This window comes from Onychomys torridus, chromosome 19, assembly GCF_903995425.1.
Source record: "Onychomys torridus chromosome 19, mOncTor1.1, whole genome shotgun sequence".
Taxonomy (NCBI): Eukaryota; Metazoa; Chordata; class Mammalia; order Rodentia; family Cricetidae; genus Onychomys; species Onychomys torridus.
The window spans coordinates 6,034,155-6,044,929 of record NC_050461.1 but is presented as its reverse complement, the minus strand read 5'-3'; positions in this window follow the sequence as shown (position 1 = coordinate 6,044,929).

Below are 10,775 nucleotides of genomic sequence, written 5' to 3'. Positions count from 1 at the left end.
TCTCTCTCTCTCTCTCTCTCTCTCTCTCTCTCTCTTCCTCCTTGCTACCTGCTGATCCAGATGTCATGCTTCCTAGTATGATGATCATGGACTCACCCTCTGAAACTGTAAGCATGCTGCAATTAAATGTCTTCTCTTGTAAGTGGCCTCGGTTGTGGTGTCTCTTCATAGCAATGAAGCAGTCGCTAAGACACTGGGCCATGCAGTAGTTCTGTTTTCAGTTTTCCGAGGACCTCTGTACTGATGTCCACAGGGCCACGCGAGTTTACACGCACCCCAGCAGTGGACAAGAGTTCCTTGTCCCCACACCCTCACTATCAACTACTCTCACCTGTTCTCTTGAAAACAGCCATCTGGCTGGGGTGAAATAGTGTCTTAGAATTTTAATCTGCATTTTGCTAATAGCAAAGGATGTTAAACAATTTTTCAAGCATTTGTTGGTCATTTGTATTTTAAATAACTTTATTTAATTTATTAGTGTGGTGATATTTTATTTGTGTTGAAATGTGGTGATATTTTATTTGAGCTGTGTAGGAAGAAGAAGTGAGGTCCTGGGCTAAGAGCCAATGAGAGGGCAGAACAGCAAGGCAATAAAGGCGTGGGTAGACAGGAAGTAACTCTCTTTGGAGAGTTGGTGAGGTAAGGTTACCTGTGGCTTTCCCTATTTCCCTGATCTAAGGCTTTCACCCCTATAGTTGGCTCTGTGTTTTTCATTTAATAAGACCATTTAGAAATTTGTCTACACATTAGTTCATGTATTGATTGTGGAATTTATTTTTTATGTTTAGTTTTAGTAGTTCTTTATATATTCCAGATGTTGACCCTCTGTTTGATACTCAGCAAATATTTTTTTCTCCTCTATAGGCTATCCGTCACTCTGGCGATTATTTCATTTTCTGTGCAAAAATTCTTAGTTTTATGTAATCCCATTTGTCAGCTTTGGGGGGATTATTTCCTGTGCTATGAAAAGATGCCTTTCTCTTATATGACTTTGAATACCTCATCTCAAAAGAAAGTTCTCCATTTCCTTTCAATTCATTCATCTAAGAACAATCAATGGTTAAATTCCCTTCTTCCTTACACTAACTCATCTGGATTTATTTCCTCAACTAAGCCACGTGGTTAACTAGTATTGAAAAATGCCTTATACCTAGTTTCATAAAGCACATATTTATACTTAGTTAAATTTTTCTTTCTCTTGGCCTTAGGGAGATGGCTCAGTCAATACAGTGCTTGCCATACAAGCATGAAGACCCATGTCTGACCTTCAGGACACATGTGAAATCTGGGCATAGAGGCACATGCTTGTAAACCCAGAGCTGGCAAGGCAGAGACAGGTGGATCTGGGCTTAGGGCTAGCTGGTTAGTCAGCCTACCCTAACCAGTGAACTCTTGGCCAATGAGAGATCCTGACTCAAAAAACCAAAATGGATAGCTCCTAAGGAAAGACATCAGAGACTGACCTCTGGCCTCCATGTACACACGAACTTGCATGCACACTTGAACACACTTTACACCTACACAGGGATATTCATATAGATGTACACATGCCTACATACAAATTCCTTTCCTTTTTCTAAGCATTTTTTTCTTAAAAGTTTTTGAAATTTTTCTTTAAATGTTCATCAATATTTTTTCTTAAAAGCCTATGACACCGGGCATGGTGGTACAAGCCTTTAATTCCAACACTTGAGAAACAGAGGTAAGTAGATCACTGTGAGTTTAGGGCCAGCTTGGTCTACATAGTGAGTTACAGACAAGCCAGAATGACCTTGTTATCATTTTTAAGTTGTCATTAACCATTCCAATAATGCTTTTGGTCACTTTTTTAATTTACTTTTTTTATTTAAGAGTTTTATTTTCATTTTATGTACCAACCACAATTTTTCCTCCCTCTCCTCCTCCTACTCCCTTCTACCTCCCCTCAGCCCCACCCGCTATCCACTCTTCAGAGTGGGTAAAGCCTCCCATAGGGAATCAACAGAGTCTGGCATATCAAGTTGAGGCAGGATCAAGCCCCTCCCCTCTGTATCAAGGCTGAGCAAGGTATTCCTCCATAGGAAATGGACTCCAACAAGCCAGTTCATGCACTAGAGACAAATCTTGGCCCCACTGCCAGGGGCCCCACAAACTGTTCAAACCACACAACTGTAAACCACATTTAGAGGGCCTAGTTTAGCCCTGTGCAGGTTCCCCAGCTGTCAGTCCAGAGTCAATGAGATCCCACTAGCTCAGGTCAGCTGTCTCTGTGAGTTTCCCCATCATGATCTTGACTCCTCTTGATCATATAACCCTCCTCCCTCTCTTCAACTGGACTCCAGGAGCTCAGGCCAGTGCTTGGCTGTGGATCTCTGAATCTGTTTCCATAAGTTACTGGATGAAGGTTCTATGATGATAATTAGGGTAGTCCTCAATCTGATTACAGGGGAAGGCCAGTTCAGGCACCCTCTCCACTATTGCTTGGAGTCTTAGCTGGGGTCATCCTTGTGGATTCCTAGGAGTTTCCTAGCACCAGGTTTCTTCCTAACCCCACAATAGCTCCCTCTATCAAGATGTCTCTTTCCTCGATCTGCCTCTCTGTCCCTCCCCCAAGGTGGACCATCCCAGTCCATCATGTTCTCATCTCCATCCCCCTCTCCCAGTTTACCCAGACCTTTCTCTTTCTAGGACAATCCATGCATGTCCCTCTTAGGATCCTCCTTGTTAGCTAGCTTCTCTGGAGTTGTGGATTGTAGCCTGGTTATCCTTTTCTTTACATCTAATATCCACTTATGAGTGAGTACATACCCGGTTTGCCTTTCTGAGACTGGGCTACCTCATTCAGGATAGTTTTTCTAGTTCCCTCCATTTGTTGGCAAATTTCATGTCATTGTTTTTTACTGCTAAATAATACTCCATTGTGTGTATGTACCACATTTTCTTTATCCATTCTTCAGGTAAGGGGCATCTAGGTTGTTTCCAGGTTCTGGCTATTACAAATAATGCTGCTATGAACATAGTTGAACAAAGTGTCCTTATGGTATGATTGTGCATCATTTGGGTATATGCCCAAAAGTGGTATTGCTGGGTTTTGAAGTAGATTGATTCCCAATTTCCTGAGAAAGCGCCATACGGATTTCCAAAGTGTCTGTACAAGTTTGCACTCCCACCAGCAGTAGAGGAGTGTTCCCCTTGCTCCACATCCTCTCCAGTATAAGCTGTCATCAGTGTTTTTGCTCTTAGCCATTCTGACAGTTGTAAGATGGAATCTCAGAGTCGTTTTGATTTGCATTTCCCAGATGGCTAAGGATATTGAGCAATTCCTTAAACGTCTTTTGGCCATTTAAGATTCTTCTGTTGAGAATTCTCTGTTTAGCTGTAGCTCATTTTTTAATTGGTTTGTTTGATATTTTGATGTAAAGTTTCCTGAGTTCTTTATATATTTTGGAGATCAGCCCTCTGTCAGATGGGGGGTTGGTGAAGATATTTTCCCATTCTGTAGGCTGCCATTTTGTCTTATTGACAGTGTCCTTTGCTTTGCAGAAACTTCTCAGTTTCAAGAGGATCCATTATTAGTTGTTGTTCTCAGTGTCTGTGCTACTGGTGTTATATTTAGGAAGTGGTCTCCTGTGCATTCAAGACTACTTCCTACTTTGTCTTCTATCAGGTTCAGTGTAACTGGATTTATGTTGATGTCTTTGATCCATTTGGACTTGAATTTTGTACATGGCATTAGATATGGATCTATTTGCAAATTTCTACATGTTTATACCCAGTTATGCCAGCACCATTTGTTGAACATACTTTCTTTTTTCCATTGTACAGTTTTGGCTTCTTTGTCAAAAATCAGGTGTTTATAGATGTGTAGATTAATGTCTCTCTTCAGTTTGATTCCATTGATCTGTGTGTCTGTTTTTATGCCAGTACCAAGTTGTTTTTATTACTGTAGCTCTATAGTAGAGCTTGAGGTCAGGGATGGTGATGCCTCCAGAGGCTTCACCATCTACAATCTACAGGATTGTTTTGGCTATCCTGGGTTTTTTGTTTTTCCATATGAAGTTGAGTATTGTTCTTTCCAGGTCAGTGAAGAATTGTGTTGGTAATTTGATGGGGATTGCATTGAATCTGTAGATTGCTTTTGGTAAGATTGGCATTTTTACTATGTTGATCATACCTATCCAAGATCTTTCCATTTTCTGATACCTTCTTCAATTTATTTCTTCAAAGCCTTAAAGTTCTTGTTATAGAGGTCTTTCACGTGTTTGGTTAGAGTTACCCCAAGGTATTTTATATCATTTATGGCTATTGTAAAAGGTGATGTTTCCCTGATTTTTTTCTTATCCCATTTTTCATTTGTATATAGGAGAGCTATTGCTTTTTTTTTTTTTTTTTTTTTTTAGTTAATCTTGTATCTCACCATATTACTGAAGGTGTTTATCAGCTGTAGGAGTTTCCTGGTAGAATTTTTGGGGTAACATATATACACTATCATATCATCTGCAAATAGTGAATGTTTAACTTTTTCCTTTCCAATTTGTATCCCCTTTATCTCCTTTTGTTGTCTTATTGCACTAGCTAGAATTTTGAGAACTATATAGAATAGCTATGGAAAGAATGGCTAGCCTTGTTTTGTTCCTGATTTTAGTGGAATTGCTGTGAGTTTCTCTCCATTTAGTTTGATGTTGGCTGTCAGCATATTGCCTTTATTATGTTTAGGAATGTTCCTTGTATCCCTGATCTCTCCAAGACTTTTATCATGAAGGGTTTGGGATTTTGTCAAAAGCTTTTACAGCATTTAATGAGATGATCATGTGGTTTTTTTTCTATCAGATTTTCATATGTTGACCCATCCCTGAATCTCTGGAATGAAGCCTACTTGATCATGGTGGGTGATTTTTTTTTTATGTGTTCTTGGATTCTGCTTGCCAGTATTTTATTGAATATTTTTGCATCAATGTTCATGAGGGAGAGTTGTCTGTAATTCTCTTTCTTTGTTGCATCTTTGTGTGATTTTACTATCAGGGTAACTATAGGCTCATAAAAAGAGTTTGGCAATGTTCCTTCTGTTTCTATTATGTGGAAATATTTGAGGAGTAGTGGTATTAGTTCTTCTTTAAAAATTATGGTAGAATTCTGCATTGAAATCACGTGGCCTCTTTTTTTTTTGGTTGGAAGACTTTTAATGAATATTTCTATTTTTGGGGGAGGGGGGTTATAGGTCTATTTAAATTGTTTATCTGGTCTTGATTTAATTTTAGTATAAATGGCACCTATCCAGAAAATTGTCTATTTCTTTTAAATTTTCCAATTTTGTGGAGTACAGGTTTTTGAAGTATGACCTGAAGATTCTCTGGATTTCCTCAGTATCTGCTATTATGTCCCCCTTTTCATTTCTGATTTTATAAATTTTGTTTAGTTTGGATAAGAGTTTGTCTATCCTGTTGATTTTCTCAAAGAACCAACTCTTTGTTTCATTGATTCTTTGTATTGTTCTCTTTGTTTCTATTTTATTAATTTCAGCCCTCAGTTTGATTATTTCCTGTCATTTACTCCTCCTGGATGAATTTCTTTCTTTTTGTTCTAGAGCTTTCAGGTGTTCTGTTAAGTTGCTAGTGTGAGATTTCTCCAAATTCTTTATGTAGGCATTTGCTGCTATGAATTTTCCTCTTAGTACTGCTTTCATGGTGTCCCATAAGTTTGGGTATGTAGTAAATTCATTTTTATTGAACTCTATGAGGTCTTTAATTTCTTTCTTTATTTCTTCCTTGACCCAGTAGTGATTCAGTTCAGTTTCTCTCTCTCTCTCTCTCTCTCTCTCTCTGTCTCTCTCTCTCTCTCTCTCTCTCTCTCTCTCTCTCTCTCTCTCTCTCTCTCTCTCTCTCTCTAGGTTTTTTGAGGCAGGGTTTCTATGTACCCACTGCAGCTATCCAGGAACTCACTCTGTAAAACAGGCTGACCTCTAACTCATGGAGATCCACCTGCCTCTGCCTCCTGAGAGCTGGGATTACAAGAGTACACCACCATCAGTTTCTATGAGATTGGAGGCTTTCTTTAATTTGTGCTGTTGAATTCTAACTTTAAGCCATAGTAATCCAATAAGATATAGGGGGTTATTCTAATTTTTTGTATCTGTTGAGGTTTGCTTTTTTATTGAGTATATGGTCAATTTTAGAGAAGGTTCTATGAGTTGCTGAGAACAAAGTATATTCTTTTATGTTTGAGTGGAATGTTCTATAGATATCTGTTAAGTTCTTTTGAGTTATAATATCTGTTAGTTCCCTTATTTCTCTGTTAAGTTTCTGTCTGGCAGACCTGTCTGTTGGTGAGAGTGGGGTGTTGATATCTCCCACTATTAGTGTGTGGGAATTGATGTTTGATATAAGCTTTAGTAATGCTTCTTTTACAAATGTGGGTGCCTTGTATTTGGGGCATAAATGTTCAGAATTGAGACTTCATCTTGATGGATTTTTCCTGTGATGAATATGAAATTTCCTTCTCCATCTCTTTTGACTAATTTTAGCTTGAAGTCTATTTTATTAGATATTAGGATAGCTACACCAACTTGTTTCTTAGGTCCATTTGATTGGAAAATCTTTTTCCAACCCTTTTACTCTGAGGTAATGTCTGTCTTTGAAGTTGAAGTGTGTTTCTTGTATGCAGCAGAAGGATGGATCTTGTTTTCGTACCCATTTTGTTAGCCTGTGTCTTTTTATAGGCAAATTGAGTCCATTGATGTTAAGAGATATTAATTACCAGTAATTGTTATTTCTTATTATCTTTTGGTGGTAGTGTGTGTGTGTGTGTGTGTGTGTGTGTGTGTGTGTGTTTCCCTTCTTTGGGATTTGCTGGTGTGAGATGAACTATTGCCTATGTTTTAGTAGGTATAGCTAACTTCCTTTAGATGAAGTTTTCCTTCTAATGCTTTCTGTAGGGATGTATTTATGGTTAGTTATTATTTAAATCTGGTTTTGTCATGGAATATCTTGTTTTCACCATCTATAGTGATTGAAAGTTTTTCTAGGTATAATAGTCTGGGCTGGCATCCATAGTCTCTTGGGGTCTACAAAACATCTGTCCAGGATCTTCTGGCATTCAGAGTCTCCATTAAGAAGTCAGATGTAATTCTCATAGGTCTGCCTTTATACTTGGCCTTTTTATTTGCAGCTCTTAGTATTCTTTCTTTATTCTGTATGCTTAGTTTTTTTGTTTATTATGTGGTGAGGGACTTTATTTATTTTTTGGTCCAGTCTATTTGGTGTTCTGTATCTTCATAAGCAGGTTCCTCTTTAGGTTGGGAAAGTTTTCTTCTATGATTTTGCTGAATATATTTTCTGTGCCTTGAGGAATTCTTCTCCTTCTTCTGTCCCTATTGTTCTTAGGTTTGGTCTTTGCATGATGTCTTGATTTCCTGGATGTATTGTGTTAAGAATTTGTTGGATTTGACATTTTCTTTGATCAATTAATCTATTTCCTCTATCATATCTTCAATGCCTGAAATTCTTTCTTCCATCTCTTGTATTCTGTTGGTTATGCTTGCATCTGTAGTTCCTGTTCATTTACCTAGATTTTCTATTTCCAGAATTTCCTTGGTTTGTGTTTTCTTTATTGCCTCATCTTGAACTGTTTCCTTCACCTATTTGATTGTTTTTTTCTTGGCTTTCTTTAAGGGATTTATTGATTTCCTCCAATTTTTTGTTTTTCTTTTCCTTCATTTCTTTGAGGACATTTTTAATTTCCTCTTTAAGGGCCTCTATCATCTTCATAAAGTTATCTTTTAGGTCATTTTCTTCTGCTTCATCTGTGTTGGGATGTTCAGGTCTTCCTGTTGTAGGACCACTGGGTTCTGGTGGTGCCACATTGCTCTTTAAGTTGTTGAATGTTCTTACACTGCTGTCTACCCATTTAGGTTTCAGGAGTTATAGGTACAAGTGTTGATTCTTCCTCCAATTGGTGCAGGTGGTGTCTATGCCTCTGGGGGCCAGCCACTCTTCTTCCAATTGGTCCAGGTGGAGCCTGTGCCTCCAGGGTCCTCTGATGCTGCTGGGGATGGTGGAGTGGCCTGACAGTAGGTGACTTGTCTGCTGAATGGCTGCTGGGGATATGCTTGCTATCCTTTCTCCTAATGCTATGTTGTTACATAACATTTCTTGGTATGTTCCAGCAGCAGCCTAGAAGCTTGATTGCTTTGGTCACTTTAAGAGGAATTCTTCCTTGTGGAAATTTGATCAGCATAGGTAGATTGAACTAATTATAAATGAAGACATGGTCATTGTACGGTAAGAACTTGGAATAAGGCTTTTTTTATTTTATGATGTTTTGACATTTGGGGTTCTTGCAGGCTGGAGAGACTGTTCATAACAGAGTTACTTAATACCCAGAGTGAATAAACAAGTCATATGCAGATACGCCTTTCACATACAAAACGATGAATTCCAAGTCCACATCCCAACCATCTTCTTTACAGGACACATGCATCAAGCCAATTTTTTCCCTGTTCAAAATCACCCCATTTGCTTTCTTTTCTTCAAGTGAATCCTCTCTAGACATTCTTGAACCTCTTTGTACATCTTCCACAGGTAGTCAGTCTTTCAGATATCCACATCAGTTTCTAGCACCCTGAGGAAATAACACAAACATAGCCTCAGCTCCAGTGTGTTCCACTGGTCTTACATAATATCTCTCCAAAGGACCGTGACCCTGAATTGTTTTGGAGGGGTCCCCAAAATGTTCTGCAACAGGAAAGCCATCCTTGCCCAAATTTTAAATAAAATAAAGTATATGAAACAGAAGATAAAATATCATGAGGAATAGCCTTTCCTCCTCCTTTATTTCTGAATAAGTTGTCAATAAACTCTTTCTACATAGATTCACCTGAGAGTTATATGAAATACCTGTGTGGTGGGTTACAGCATAATGTCAAAATTTCTGAAAAGGCTTGGCAGTGTATGCAGGACCATTATCAGTTTTTAATACTTTTCAGGGGCCTAAAATAGCAAAAGCCCTGAGTCAAAAGATGATAACATCTTGAACTGCTTCTCCTGATGAACAGAAAAATGAGCAATGAATAAGTGTCCACAATGACATGACCATATTTTAACTTCCCAACATTGGGGACATGAATAACATCCATGTGCCACATATGACTTATCAGTAATCCTTTGGGAGTCATGACTTAAGAGGGTAGAGGCATGATACATGTGAAGGGCATTTCTTAAATATCCAGTGAGGCTGCTCTTGAGTTAGTGAAGAACATTTTTGTGAGTGCTGAATCACATGCTGAGGCTATCAAGCTTCCCTTAGGTTGTAGGATTGCAGGAAAAGAGAGCTCTCAAGGGGAATCTACCTTGCATTACTTTCAGACAAAGGTCCTAGAAGATTAGACTGTAACCTAATATGGCCAAAATAATCTGGATTTTCTGTCTACAATTTCTGTTGAATTAATAAATCATGGATAGAGGTGCCTGGGGAAGGGATCCATTCTGTTTCTAGATGCTATACTGCCAGGATTGCATATTGTGAATCAGAAAATCAGTTCATAGGTTGAAGGTAATGGTGTAAAGCGATATAAATTATGCATAATTCTATCTGTTGTACAGAAGCACCTGAGTAAGTAACCATCAATGAAGCATTTTTAGAAACCAGGGCACCCTACCATCACTTATGGCATCTACAAATACTACATTGCAGAGGGTATCAACTGAAGCATGGTACTTTTAGGAAATAAAATAGCATGTTTCGGGAGGTGAGGAAAGAAACATTGGTCACCTACCCACAGAGGGTCATAGTGAGCCTTACCCAGTGAGAGAGAGGCATGAAGCCTGTGGTGAGAGAGGAAAAAACCCACTCCTGGGGCTGGAAAAATGCCTTGCAGAGGACCTGGGTTCAATTCCCAGCACTCACATGGTTAGTCACAACCATCTGCAATTCCAGTTCCAAGTGGATCTGATGCCTTCTTCTGTCTTCATTGATATCAGTCACTCATATGGTGCCCAGACATTCATGCAGGCAAAATACTCAGAATATTCATAAATATTTTTTTTAAAATAGCATGTTTTGATGCAAAATCAGTAAGCTTGCTGTAAGAAAAGTAATTATCAATTTGAAAAGGATATACAGAAAAAGTCATCTGAAGTAGTCATCAAAATTCCAGCATTTTTATCATAAGGAATACAAATTTTTGGTGGCTGTTGTCCAAATAGTTGCTCTGTGTGAGACCTGCCCAGTAACCAGAAGCCAATAGGGAGTGATAACACTGTTTGGGCTGATAGAGAGATGTGTCTCTCATCCCAGAAATATCTTAGTCTCTTGTCCTAGAGCAACACTGTAGAGATGTTGGGAGAAGGGATAACTAACAATGAAGGAACAGCACAGGGATTTCAGATACGCTGAAGCTGAGCATTCTTCTGCACATTTTTCACATGCTGTAATGCTATACACACAGGCTCAGTCCATTCTCTAAGAGATGAAAGATTATGATTCCCCTTAAGAGCAACAAATAAAGGCTGCAGTTGTGGTGTGGGAATTTTTAACTAGGTCTAACACAATTCAAGTCCTCTAGCAGTTTTTAGAAACCATTTAGAACTTTTAAGGTATTTTCTCTGACTTCTACCCTTTGAGGAGCAATCACTGAAGGCTTTATCAACTTTCCTTGATATAAGATTTGAGTAGTATGTTGAATTTTCTCAGGAGCTATGATCAATCCATAACGGGTTAATCCAATTTTTATTGCAGCAAACAAATCTTCCAGAATTCTGTTATTTTCAGCAGAATGTCAAGTATCAGCCATATAATGTATA